The following is a 15,191-nucleotide window of genomic DNA, read 5'->3' as shown; positions in this document are numbered from 1 at the left end:
TAGGAAACAATAGTAATAGTCAAACTTACATTTTCAAAGCATATCACAATTAATACTTAATGAATAATTTAGTAAAAAAAAATTACTATTAAATAATTTTCAGAAATACATTAAATTAATAAGAATCAAATAAAATAAAACGAGAGAGTGAGCTGATAATTCTAAAATAATATTAATTTCTAATAACACAACCATATTAGGCAAAATGTTTGATGAGTGATAGTTCAATTAGACATGAGATTGACATAAGAGGAGACTTAAAAAATTCGATTACACATAAGAGCTGGCTTACAAATATTTAAAATACAAGACATATCTTATCCTAATTTAATTGGCATAGTAGTGAAAAGAAGAAGAAGAGGCAAGTGAATAAATAGTGTCTTTATTGGCCATTTAAACTTTTATTTTGTTCGTAAAAATTTAATATCCCGCATTAAAATAGGAAAATAAGTAGTGAGCAAGAGCAAGTAAGGACTTTGTGATAGTTAACTAGAGCAAATGGAGAGGAGCATACAGGGGGCGAAGTTACAAAAGTATTTACAGATTTGATAGAATTAATAATTTTAGTTCACATTTTATATTTATATTCTAAAATTAATATATTTGATATATATAGTAAGCTCTATTTATTGGAGTAAAATTTAAAATTTAATTTATAGACTAAAATTGACTCATCAAGATCAAAGCTGCCCAACTTTTTGTTGAATTGGTCACTAATTGAAATGTTGGTTCTTCGGCATGTAGTATTGGACCGCCCTTGAAATTGAAGAAAATGTTTGGATTATAATTATTGTCTTTTAGAAGATTTGTTGTGAGCTATATAGGATTTCTCCAAAAGTGTCTCAAACAAATATAGTTTTTTAAAATGTAGTCATTTGAAATTGAAAGATGATGAGTAATGACAAAAGTAAGGGTAAAGTGATAAATATTTTTTTTATTTTTAATTTGAGACTTCAGATTCAAAACTCAAATATAAAATTATTTTTAATAGAGAGCATTTTATTCTTCAAAAGAAACATTCTTATGTGAATCCAAATTGGTTTGATAATATCAGACCATGTAAGAAATCAAATTGAAAAGTTTGCTAAAGAAAAAGAAAGTGTTTTGATTATAATTATTGTCTTTTAGAAGATTTATTGTGTCGTGTGTTATAGAATTTCTCTGAAAGTGTCTTCAAAAAATTTAGTTTTTCAAATGTAGTCTTTCTAAGAAATCCAAAGGTGATTATCATTTAATGGTTGTGGCAGAGGGTGATAACTTCTCTGTTTTTAATATATGTTTTAGATTTGAGATATGGGTATGAAGTCATCTTTAATAGAGTATTTTATTTTCTAAAGTAAAGTCTTCAAACATGATTTTGAATTAATCAGTTCCCAAAATAAATAGCGGATATCAGGCAAAAAAACAAATAAATAAGAAGAAGGTGATAATTAAATAATAGCGGTAACTATTTTACCTCAATTCCAAACAAGATTACTCAGTTTTTACAATCTCTTTTAAGTGAGTTTTACATACATAAAATATGCGGACAGAGTTGCTCCTAAATAAAAAGCAAATTATTGTAATGTAACAGGGAATTTTGTTCACTTTTAGTTGATTGATTAGGATACTTGTCTTTCCCTTTTTCTCTGTGAGTATAGTCGACTGAGTTTGTTAAGCTGTGTTTTGATCTGTAATGGTTACTTTGGTGATTAATAAAATCATGTTAGTTATCAAAAAAAAAATAAAAAAAAAATAGGAAATTCATCAAATATTCTGATAATTGACAACTTGAATATTTTAATCTCAAGTTCAGGCCTCTTTTTTAGCCTTTTAGATTTGTTCTAAAATATTCTTTATACCTATGAAACCAAGAAGGTATCAAGCTCTTTTTTTAGAAAAAAAAAATCACTTTTATCTAATAAATGTACAATTTTTTAAGTAGTACGTTCAAAGTTTCTTTACGTTCCTATGCATATATTATAGGGTCTTTTAGCAAAATAACTCACTTATTTAACATTATTAATCTGAAATACATGTTTTGCACGTGTGTTTAATATAAAAAAAGTACACATATTTATTTTGTACAATGTTTAAATTTTTAATTATCAAATTATGTGATATTCGTTCACATGAAAATATATTTTATACGAGGTAATTGATGTTTTAATTTATATAAAGTAGAGGTTAAATAATTCAAATAAGGAAATAATTTATTGAATATTTGAGTTTTAGATTTTTTTTTTGACTAAAAATACTGAACATTCATCTACAATATAGAGTTAAATAGAACAGAAACTACAACAAGTAATATGATACGTGAGATATTAGATCAATGGAATTAAATATAACCTTTACACGAAAATTCTTTAAAGTTCGACGGAACATTCATCTATAATATAGACTAAAAATTGGTGAAACTATTACTGATCGCACCTTCAAAGCTCATTGAAAAAGTAGTTATAAGAATACTAGTGCCACCAAAATTTAGGTTAGATCAAGTTTATATAAAGTACTTAGTATAAATAAGATATATTATATTTTGAACCAAAAAATGAGTACACTTTCAATGTAATTTGATAATGTAACATTTTCAAGTTATAATACACTTTCTCCATAAATGAAAAAGTAGTTACCTCTTTATTTAATAATAAGATACTAAGATTAGAGTTCACGAATTACCATGAGATCACAAAATAGAAACAGATAATGCTATGTATAAATTCAAATTATATAGGACGAAAACATTGTAATACCAAAACAACTTAAAAGAATTTTGCCAGATTTGTCAAGAACATATTTTTAACTCAACAAATAGAAAATTTTAATAACATATAGTACAAATTAATAAAAATAGGAAGAGAAACTGACTATCAAGATAGCTTGCAAGAGAAGTGGAGGTATAGATATCGTTTGGACCTTTCCTAAACATGACGTTTTCAATTCAATTTGCATTGACAATCCGGATTATCTTTTATTGTGCCTTACTAAAATTCTAATTGTACCAGTAAATCGAGAAACCTAGCTATACTAATTTATCATATATTTTATAGGACTCTTAAATTTTTTAAGAATTAATTAATAATTAAAGGAATTAAGTGAAAATATAATTTTGTCTAGAGTACTTTAATAAGGGGCAAAAAATTTAAACAATATTTATAAAGACCTTCACTTTTTTTATATAGTATAGATATAGATATAAAAGTAGATTAAGTAAATAATTTTCTTAATCGATGTGCTGAACACGTTTTTTTTTTTTTTTAAACTCTCCCAAAGAGTTTTCACCCTTTTTGCTCGCATAGTAACTTGAATTCACAACCTCAATATTGGATTTGACTAGAAATATTGGTTCTCATTAATTATGTTCTCCTTTTAAATTTATTTCATTAACATATGATGATTATTCATAGTGATTGAATAAGCAAACTAACTTAGACTTTTAGAGGTTGTTTGGTAAGAGAAATAAGGATAATTAATTTCGGGATTAATTTAGAAGAACAGTTTATTCCATGTTTGGTTGGGACAAAATACATGAGATAACTCATTCCGAAAGTAGTTATTCTGGAATTGTAGCATTTTTCTTATCCCTCCTTGAGGGTGAAATAGCTAATCTCAAAATTAATAATCCCAAAATAACTTATTTTCCAACGAGATACACCTTAGACCATTCAGCAAGCCCAACTGTCCTGTCGTCTTTCTTTCACAATATTCAGTGGTGATATTATTGTACTTTTGAGCACATCTGAGGAAGTCGAAACATATTTCTCCTCTTCAACTCAAAGATTATTTTACTTTCGGGAAAAAAGTTTCTAAAATATTTAACAGGTGTTTGATTATAGATTTCAATTATTATTGTACTTATTATTTTGAAATATATAGAATTGAAGCTGCCTTTGATTATGTATTTTTTTAAAACAAAAATTGGAATGTATTAAATATAATTTACAACAACTTTAATGTAGTCGCATGAAGTGAAGTCTAGGAGTGTATAGCAGTCTTGGAGTGTATAGAAGTCTGGAAATGTAGAATGTACAGATCTTATTCCTACCTCAGAGGTAGAGATGTTGTTTCCAATAGACCATCGGCTCAAGAAAAAAATAATTTAAATTAGTCAAAAAAAAAAGTAATGAAAATACAAGAAACGTCAAATAATAACAAAAACAACAAATATTAAGTGGATAAAAACTATAACAAGATAATAAGATATTTGAGGTACAAAAAATTACCAAATAGTAACAGAAATCGAATGACGAGAAACTATAAGAACAATAATGTGACTATTTATATGGACGACCAACAAGACAGTTCCATTGCAACCTACTAACCTGCTACCTTTATTCTTGTCCTGCTACCTTTATTCTTGTCCTCCATACTCTCCTATTTAAGGTTATATTTTTGATAAGCTGGTTATATCATGTCCTGTTTAATTATCTGTAGTACTTTTTCAGTTTACCTCTTCCTCTCAAGTCATCCATAACCAACCTCTCACACATCTGCTTTTAAACATAAAAATAAAATTGAAAAACAAGTTATAAGCTATTTTTTAGATTCGAAATACATGCAACTTCAAATTAAACTTAATTTTACATGATCATATACTAATTTTCAAATACAAAAATTATTTCCCAAAACAGAAAAATACTTTATTGCCAAATAGGTCCTCGGTGTTAAGAGACCATTAAGAGTGTGGCATAGTATTAGAAAAGTTTAATAAATTGACTTTAATAGCAGCCCATATAAATTTAAACTAAAATAATTGTATTTTATTTTGATAATTCAATTTATAACTTTGAAGTTTATTTTGATAATTCAATTTATAACTTTCACTCATTGTTTATTTTTATTAGTCAAATTAATAATTTATTTTTATTTTAATCAATTAATCTATAGGGATAAGGATAAATATAAATCACTTACTCATTGTTTGTTTTTTTCCCTATAATTAAGTTAAAGGGACCCATGGCCCAATCAAATGTCCATGGACTTTTTATTAACCCGGTCCATTGATCCAAAGGAGAGCAGGCAGGTCACGACTTTTGTTGAACAAAAAATAAGGTAAAACTTTTTTCTTCAAAATCATTTATTACAACATCGTACAGTTGCAGTGAAGTTAGGTGGTATGATAGTTAACCTCCCAAATTTCAAATAATTACGCACTTCCTTCACTTTTATTTATCATAATTTATTTTTTGAGTGATCAATATTTTAAGATATAATTTTTATCATAGTATATGAGAAAAATAATTTATAGTGTTTCTTGTATTGTTTTCAATCATTTAAATATAAGAATTTGAAATGTTGAATTAGCTTTAATTTAATTTAACTTTGAATATTAGTCAAATTAACTTTTTTGGAGAGAAACATGACAAGTAAAAGTGAATAAATAGAGTAATATTTTTTTTTGATTAATTTCAAAAGAATGATAACTTTTTTTATCTAGTACTCCCTCCGTTTAAAAAAGAATATCTACTTTTTCTTTTTAGTCCGTTTAAAAAAGAATGACCCATTTTTTTTTTTGATAATACTTTGATTTCAAGTTTCTACACAACATGTTTATGACGACAAGATTAAAAAATATTTTAGCACATTTGACACAATTTTAATTTAAGGTCACAAGATTCAAATTTTTTTTTATTTTCTTAAACTTCGTGCCAAGTCAAAGTAGGTCATTCTTTTTGAAACGAAGGGAGTAACAATTTAATTTAAAACTGCTCATTTTATTCTTAGTAAAATGGTCTAGAACCACATAATATCTGTGATATGATTTAAAACACAAATTTTGTTATAAATGTATTTACATTATAGTTTATGAAGAATATAGATAAGATCTATCAAGATCTAGTTGATATCTATCAGGATTTGAAGTATCTGTCTTTTAGTCAGAAACTAGGAGTATTTTTCTCAATCTGATGATATCTCATCCTAAAGAGAAATAAAGAATTATTCTCTCTTCTCTCTATTTATTCTTGTTATTCTTACTTTATATTTCATAACACGTTATCAACACGAGTCTCTAATCAATTTAGTAAAATTATTTTTTGTGAAAACTAACAAGTCGTTCGCAAAAATCTTGAGGCAAAGGATGATAATAATGTTCAGACCATTCCCAGGTAAGTATAATATTAAAAAACAAAATTTATGACTATGGCAGTAACATCTTATGACTGTAGCAGTAACATTCTCTTATACTATAAGAGTCAGTGAAGCAACTCAACCAGGCAGGAGGTCAACATGCCTGCCTGGCATAGCTGAGGGTAATTTCGTCCAATAAATTTAGTTAGATTCTTAACATTGTTCCACGTATATTGCTGCCCCAGTTTCATTCATATCTCTGTTTGACAATTCTTGGCTTCCTTCATCATCCATCTCTTTGTTTTTGCAATTTTAAGGTTAGTTCCGAATTCAAAAAAATTTGAGCTAATGATTTTGTGGTTTAGCCATTTCTCTGAGTTTTTCCACGTATATTGTTGTGCCAGTTTCATCCATATCTCTATTTGATAATTCTTGGCTTCCTTCATCATCCATCTCTTTGTTTTTTCGATTCAAAGGTTAGTCTCGAATTCAAAAAAATTTGAGCTAATGATTTTGTGATTTAGCCATTTCTTTAAGTTCGTGTCATTTTGTATATGTTTATTTCCGCTTGATAGTATCAATTTACTGGATAGAAATTTAGTGTCTATTTTGACATCTACGTGTTTAAGGAAATTCCCCAAAGAGATGACTTTGCATTACCAGTTTCTTTTGGTTTTAATTCATCTTTCAACTCTAGGAAAAACTTCTGGGATCAGCCCTTCTCAAAGAGGTATCCTTTCATTGGGAGCACAGTGTACCCCAGTTTTACAGCGAACTTCAATTTTTCGCTAAGTGTTTGATTTTTGTTATTCTTAATTATTGTTATTAATAATTTGTTCCTGCTCTCTCAGTAATAATTTGAGTAGGGAAATATTGAACATAATTTTTGCACTTCTTTAAGTATTTCATTGCAGACTTGGGCTATAAATATTGACTAAAATTTTAAATTTCAAATCTGCAGGGGTAATGGATTCAAATGAATCAAACAAATATTCGTACACAAAAATTTGAAAGCTACGACACAACTCAAGCATCGTGATACATATAACCGCGTATTTGTTGGTAAAAGAGAATTGTTACTGGCGCAACATATGACAAAAAAGGCTTCCCCAGAGGGTAACCTTCTTCAAAATCCACCTGCTGTTATCCGTGAAGAATCAACATCGTCTTGCTGCAAAACAAGATTCCCAAAACAAACTGCCCTTATCATTCGAGAACTGTCTCTACCGGCTGAAATAGGTGATATTACGGTGGCCATTTAAATTTGTCTTTTATTTTATGTCACACCTACTGACAATTAATTTGCGTTTTTAAATACTGCATTTGTTTTTGTCTTCAGCTGTTCACCCTTAATCATGTGTGGCAACATCAACCGGTAATCTAGAAAAGGGTAAACATATATGTAGTCCTTTTTTAATTTATGAAACTGGTAGATCTGCCTTCACATTACATTCCTCCATTTTGATGTATTGTGCTTGCTTTATAGTGACGAATAATTATTTTTACATCAGGAAGTACATCAAACCAACCAACATCTTTTCGATACAACCCAGGGCTAGGAAAGTCAACAATTTTTACCATACAAGATCTATCTCCACTTCATAAAAGAGGTGATACTATGACACTCACATTTACATACGACATATTTTTTATTTGTGTAGTACTTAGGCTTTTACTACTAGAAAAAGAGGAACCTATGAAATATCTTGCCTATTATTGGTATTAGATGTCCACCCTCAACCATGTGTGACTGTATTCCAAGCCCGTTTATCATTCACAAAATAGGTAAACTTTGCCTCGACACTACATTTTCCCCATCAGCATATTTATTTTGTGCATTATTATTTGTTGTTTGCATATAAGAAGGCACATTCAGCATATCTAACCTAAGTGGGCGGGTCCTAAATAAAGTTGCGATCAAAGGTTCATACAAATCTTGTAGTACAATACCATCTATCTTGTCTATGCATCCATGCTCTTCTTTCTGTAATGAAACTTCTTTTTAATTCAGATAATCGGCGTACAAAAAAGCTGTATCTAGCTGCAACCGAATAATGAACCGAATATGTTGCTTAAAAAGGCTTTTAAATTGTCAATATTGTGGTGCAAAAAGGTTTGAATACGAGCCTCCTGAATTTTGTTGTGGTAGTGGTTCAATAAGATTAACATCACATAAAATGCCGACTGAATTATCAAAGCTATATTTTGAAAAAACTGAAGAATCAGAAAATTTTCGCACCTACATCAGAACATACAATAATATGTTTGCATTTACTTCATTGGGTGTTAAATATGATAAAGAGCTTGCGAAAAGAAACTCTGGTATTTACACATTTAAGGTTCAAGAAAAGATGTATCATTTTATAGATGATTTGGTTCCTTCAAATGAGAAGCCTCAAAATTTACAGTTATACTTTTGTGATAACGATAATGAACTTTCTAACAGAATGGCCCGCTCAAATAAAGTTAGTGAATGAATAGTACAAAAATTGATGAACATATTGAAAGTGAATTCATACAGTACTTTCCTCTGATCTCTTCTAAATGTTTCAGACTTATCAAATTTTTATATTGCACTTACATATGACTCAACCTTAGACCAAAGAACCTACAACTTACCTACTACCTCAGAGATTGCAGCAATATGGGTTGAAGAAAATTCAACACATTTTATTTCATCACCCCATATTAGAATTTATACTCACAGTAATAGAACTCAGTTAGTAAACTATTACTATGGATGTTATGATCCGCTATAGTATCCACTATTGTTTCCATATAGAGAGAATGGATGGCACTGTGGCATCAAAAGAATTATTCAAATAAATAATGTGACTATAAGTAGAGCTCATTGTGAACATGAGCAATTGCCCAGTGTATCAAATATGTATTTAATAAATCAATTTCTTAATATGGAAGCTGTCTTGATGAAAAAAGAAAAACGAAAAAGGGATACAGTATCTTGCCGTGAATATTATTGTTATAAATTTCAAATAAGAAATGATGAAACAAATAAGGTACTGCATTGTGGAAGAATATTTCAACAGTTTATAGTAGACGTATATATAAAGCTGGAGACACAAAGATTAGACTTTTTCTCGTTGAACTAAGATTTATTTAGAGTTGAGGTATTACAAGGAATCCGTGATATTTTGAAATCTGGAGAAAGAGAAGCATCTAAAATTGGAAAGAAAAACTTTCTTCCTGTTACTTTTATAGGAGGACCTAGAGATATGAGCCGACGATATATGAATGCTATTGCATTAGTACAACATTTTGAAAAACTTGATTTGTTTATAACTATGACTTGCAATCCATCTTGGTCAGAAATAAAAGAACACCTAATGTTTGTCGATGAGGTCCAAACCAGGCCTGATTGGGTAAGTAGGACATTCAGAGCAAAAGTAGAAGAATTAAAAAAGGACATACTGAAGAGACAAATTTTTGGAAAAGTTATTGCTTTCATGTATACTATAGAATTTAAAAAACGTGGTCTTCCTCATGCTCATTTCCTTATTATACTTTCTACTGAGCACAAATTACCGACTCCTAAATCTTATGATAAATTTATTTGTACTGAATTACTTGATTTTTCGAAAGATTGTAACTTATATTCACTTGTTATTAAACATATGATACATGGACCTTGTGGTAAAATAAATTCCATAAATAGCTGCATGAAAAAAAAGGTTGTTGTAAATTTAAGTATCCAAAAGATTTTGCTGAACAAACATCTAAAAGGAAGAATTCATAGCTAATATACAAAAGAAGAAAAACTACAGAATGTATAAAAAGAACGGTTTTCTCCTAGACAATTCATGGGTTGTTCCATATAATCCCTTTTTGTTATGTAATATAAATGTCATGTGAATATTGAAGTTCGTTCTGATATCAAAGTTGTCAAATACATCTATAAATATATTTGTAAAGGTCATGACAAAATTACTTTTCAAATACATAGTAGTGATATAGGTACAAATATTAATGAAATAAAAGAATATCAATTCGGTAGATGAGTTTCACCTCCTGAGGCTGCCTGGCGATTATTTAGATTTCCAATAAGTGAGATGACTCCAGCTGTATGCCATCTACAATTACATTTGAAAGGACAATATTTTGTTTCTTTTAAAATTGTTGACAAAGTTGATAAAATTTTAAATGATCCAATGGTGCGAAAAATAATGTTAACTGAATTCTTCACTATGAACAAAACGAATCCTGATTCTATGCAACTATCGCTATTATATAAAGAATTTTCTAAATATTTTGTATGGTCACCAACATATAAAATGTGAACACGTTGAAAACAATGTTCTGTTATTGGTCGTGTAGTGACATCTCATCCAACAGAAGGAGAAAGATATTACCTTAGATTATTATTGATGAAGATTTACTTAAGGTGGATGGTAAATATTGTAGTAAATTTAGAGAATCTACAGAAAAAAAAGAGGTCTATTGCATTGTGATAACAATTTGATAGAATGTATGTCTGAAGCTGTTAGTTATCAAATGCCCTATAGTTTACGACGTTTATTTGCAACATTATTGGTCTACTGTAATCTTGCTAACCCAACAAAAATTTGAAAATAATTTGAAAGTCCGATGTTAGAAGACTTTCAAATGTTAACTAACACAAATGCAAAAGATATTAAATATATGGTTTTAAATCATATCAACGAGTTTCTACATTTACTGAGACATGATATCAATGAATATAAACTTATTACGGAGAAAATAAAAGCTTCAGCAGCTATTAGGGAAGCCAATGATTGTCTGTTTGAAAGAAATATCATTATAGAAAAGGGGATTTACTACTACAGAAAAACTAAATACGCAATAACAAATAACATATGACACAATTCTTAATAGAATATTTTTCAACAAATCAGGAGCTTTTTTCATTGATGTACCTGGAGGAACCGGTAAAACTTTCTTATATCGAGCTTTATTAGCTGCTGTACGATCAAGAGGTTTTGTTGGTTTAGCAACAACAACTTCAGGTATTGCAGCTTCAATTATCCCAGGAGGTCGAACTTCTCACTCCCATTTTAAGTTTTCAATTGAAATAGATGAGAAATTTTCATGTAACATTAGCAAACAAAGTTCACTTGCAATTTTAATACGTGATGCAAAATTAATCGTGTGGGATGAAGTGTCTATGGCAAAAAAAAATTGCTTGAAGCTTTTGATATATTGTTGAAAGATTTAATGGAAACAAACACTTTATTTGGCGAAAAAGTTATCGTCTTTGGTGGTGATTTTAGACAAACTCTCCCTGTAGTTCGAGGTGGAAAGCAAAATAATTTTATTCGAAAAATTTTATTATATTCTGAAATTTGAAATCAACTTGAAAAATTACGATTATCTGAGAATATGCAAGCAAAAATAGACCCTACATTCTGTGAATATTTGCTGAGAATAGGAAATGGAACAGAAAAAAATACATAACAATGATAAAATTAAAATACCTGATTATTTCATTATTCTATTCAGTTCTGAAAATGAGTCGTTAGATCTCTTATTTAGAGTAACCTATCCAGATCTTCATACTTCTTCCTCTAATATATCTTCCATGACTTCATGTGTAATTTTAACAACAAAAACTGACTTTGTTGATGAAATGAATAATTTACTTATATCTCAATTTCCTAGTGATGCTAAAATATATGTTGCATTTGATGAAACTATTGAAGCAAATGATCAAAGTGAGTATGATGATTTTCTACACACCCTACATCCCGCTAGTTTACCCCCTATAAATTAACATTAAAAAAATTGTCCTCTTATGTTATTGAAAAATCTAAATCCTTCTAAAGAATTCTGCAACGGTACTCAACTTATTTGTAATGATCTTCAAAAATATGTTATAAGTGTTACAGTTGCAAGCGGAGACTTCAAAAATACACATGCATTTATTCCAAGAATATCGTTGCTGTTATCAGCAGATGAAAAATTACCTATTCCTTTCAAAAGAACACAATATCCTTTACGATTATGTTTTGCTATGACAATAAATAAGGCTCAAGCTCAAACTATGGACTTTGTCAGAATTTATTTACGAGAACCTATTTTTCCACACGGACAACTATACGTGACCCTATCATGAGCAAAAAGTTCCAATAGTGTAAAAGTACTAATTCGACCATTAATACTAGATGACGATGATGATCATTCAACATATAATGTAGTATACAACAAAATCATTCAAAAAGAACTGGTCTAAATAGACCCTTGGGTAGAACTAAATAGTTTTCGGTGAAAATCTCTACTCCACAGGTACTTCTACATAAATTGTTTGTTATTATTTTGAATTTTTTCCCGCTTTACATAATTATCGCTAAGTAAATTACTTTCCTTTCAGGAATTTTATCAACTGTTTTCAGGATGAATTTGTTTCATAACAAAAGGTCAATATAAAGAAATCTTCATCTCTGGCAATAGAAATAACATGAAAATTTAGTATATACAAAACGAAGATAAATTAAAAATTGTTCTCTATATATTTGGTTTGACAGTTTTATCAATTTACCATACAACTATTTTCATATGCTTCTCTTCATTCTGGATATTAATGGCTCATAGCAAACATCAAGTATGGGAGAATAGAGCAAAGTCACAACAGAGAACCAAAGTTCTTAAAGATGGAGCATTTTTTTTAAAACTGATAACGGTAAGCTGAAGCATCTTTATAGCTGTTTTATTCTCCTAAGTAATGAAACATCTGTTACTATGATGCTAAATTGATTGTGAAAGATCCAATCAATATATCACCTTTAAGAACCAATTTCACACTAATTTAGCTTTATTGTTTCTGCTAAAATTTCACTTCTGAAGAGGTGTAATGATTTCCTCCAGATGGAGGATAATCTATCAGAGTTGTCTGAGTTTGATGCTACTGGCTAAACTCATTTGTTGGTGGAATACATTAGTAATATTTACACATAAACTATCACCTTATTTTAAAGAAATACTTATGAATTCTAAATATTTCAATAGTTTTAGAGTATATAGATTTTGGAGACTTGTGTAGTATGTCCATTGAGAACTACAATCTAAGCATGTGTTTTCAGCAGGTATACAGATTTAAAAGAGAACGTAGCTAGCAACCTGAATATTCTTGAGAAGCAGCTGAGGGACTTATTTAATGAAGTCCACGCCATGATAAAAGAGAACATGCTTACAAGAAGCTACTAGCTGAAAAGTTTGATATTTTCCTTTAAAGAAAAATAAAAGTAATTTTGGTACTATTGGAAGTAACAAAACACGTTGCTTATGTAGAGCTGCTAATTTTCTTGATCAATCACAGATGTGCATAACTTCAAATTCTTAAAAGAAAGAGAAAAAAAAAGAAAAAAAGGCAACAAGAGGGTGAAAGGTAGCCGAAGGGAGAAAGGAGGCTCAGACGACATTTGATCCACAAGGTGAGAAAATAAAATCCCTTAAGTTGTTGAATCATCACAAAATTTAGCAAGCTTCACTGTGCTTCCTATATGTAATACAACAATTGTACAAAACTTCAGTGACATTTGTTCTCCACAGCTTGGTTTTTCGATCATTTCATCGATGGTCGGCAAGTATGATGGTCCTAATGATGATCCTACATCTGAAAGTGTTTTAAAATAGAAAGAGAAAGGTTGGAACAAAGTAGCTCGCCTAAAAGGATCATGAAAAGAATCATACAAGTGACACATTCCTGATGAGCACTTCATAACTGTATGAAAATATTTCATACAAGTCTTTTTCGTTCATCGCTCTTTGAGTTAACATTCCTATTTCACCGTATACTTTCTTACTAGGAAAGCGTCGACCATGAAGAGTCTTTTTGTTATATGGCCAAGCACGGCATGGAACACTGTGTGGCCCTCAGGTGACACACTTTCCTTTTTTTCTTGCTCATACTATTTTGAATTAATTACGATTTATGATTATATCATATCGATTCAAAAATATTATAATGGGTTTTGTGATCAATGTAGTTTTGAGGTGGTACCACTATGTACGGTCCAAAACCACGAACTCATGCCACACTATCAGCTCGTGCAGCTGAAGGGAAGGCAAGTGCATCCCTTGTTTCAAACACTTTCTTTTTCTTTTGGGGTTTTGAAAACAAACAACAATGTGAGACCAGGCTATCAAAAAAATAAAAACAAACAACAAAACTTGCTGTCCCATTTTCTTCCTTTTCCACTTTGTGGGAATACACTGGGTATGTTATTGTTGTTGTTGTTGTTCCAGTTGGCTATAACAACATACCCAATGTAGTCTCACATGTGTGGTCTGCCAAGGGTGTACAAAAACCTTGTGGTCTGGCGAGGGTGTACACAAACCTTACTCCTATAAATTGGTAATAGATATATTAGTAAATTATAGGTGAGTGGTTCAGTAATCTGCGTAAAAAGAGAGAGTAGGCGAGTAGTTCTTTATGCTTCAATTTTCTTGTAGTGTATTTTGCCTTCCTGGTCCATAACACAAATGGCACGAAGTTAAATCGTAACACCTTCGTCCTTGTAGAGTTAACCCTCATCTCAAAACTAAGCTGGAAAAGTACTGGCTTCACATGAATCCTATAATGTAAGTTGCATCCGCTCCTATGTTGTTTGGATTTTCTTAGCCTTCCTCATCTTTATCATGTGAATTTGTCGATAGATTTTTTTGTTCTGACTTTTAGTTGCTTTACCTGATACGAGCTGTATGATCCATCCACAGTCATGTTCTTCTTTAGGAACAAGTACATTATGATTAATCTTGGCACGAGGAATAATAACAAGATCAACTAGGCGCTTAAGGATAAACATGAGTTCATGGACATTGTTGAGACTGTGTATCGTTGTGCCAAGAAAGAGTTGTCGTTTAGTTGTTGCACCAAAATATTACTCTACCAAGTACAGATACTAAGCATCTTTACATGCTGTCACCAAAAGATTACTCTACCAAGTACATATACTAAGCATCTTTATATACTGTTAATTGGTTACTAGAATATGTTGTACTTAAACGATAAACCTAGAAGAACTGATTAAACAATATCCCATTGACATGTAAAAAAATTGATCAAGTACGTATGAATACAGAGGCAATACGAAAACTCCTAAAGGAGGTGGAAGTGAGCAACCAAGTTTGACAAACTTCCAGTAGCAACG

Source organism: Capsicum annuum, unplaced genomic scaffold (genome assembly GCF_002878395.1).
Source record: "Capsicum annuum cultivar UCD-10X-F1 unplaced genomic scaffold, UCD10Xv1.1 ctg3001, whole genome shotgun sequence".
Classification (NCBI taxonomy): Eukaryota; Viridiplantae; Streptophyta; class Magnoliopsida; order Solanales; family Solanaceae; genus Capsicum; species Capsicum annuum.
Note: the sequence above shows the minus strand (reverse complement) of the source record.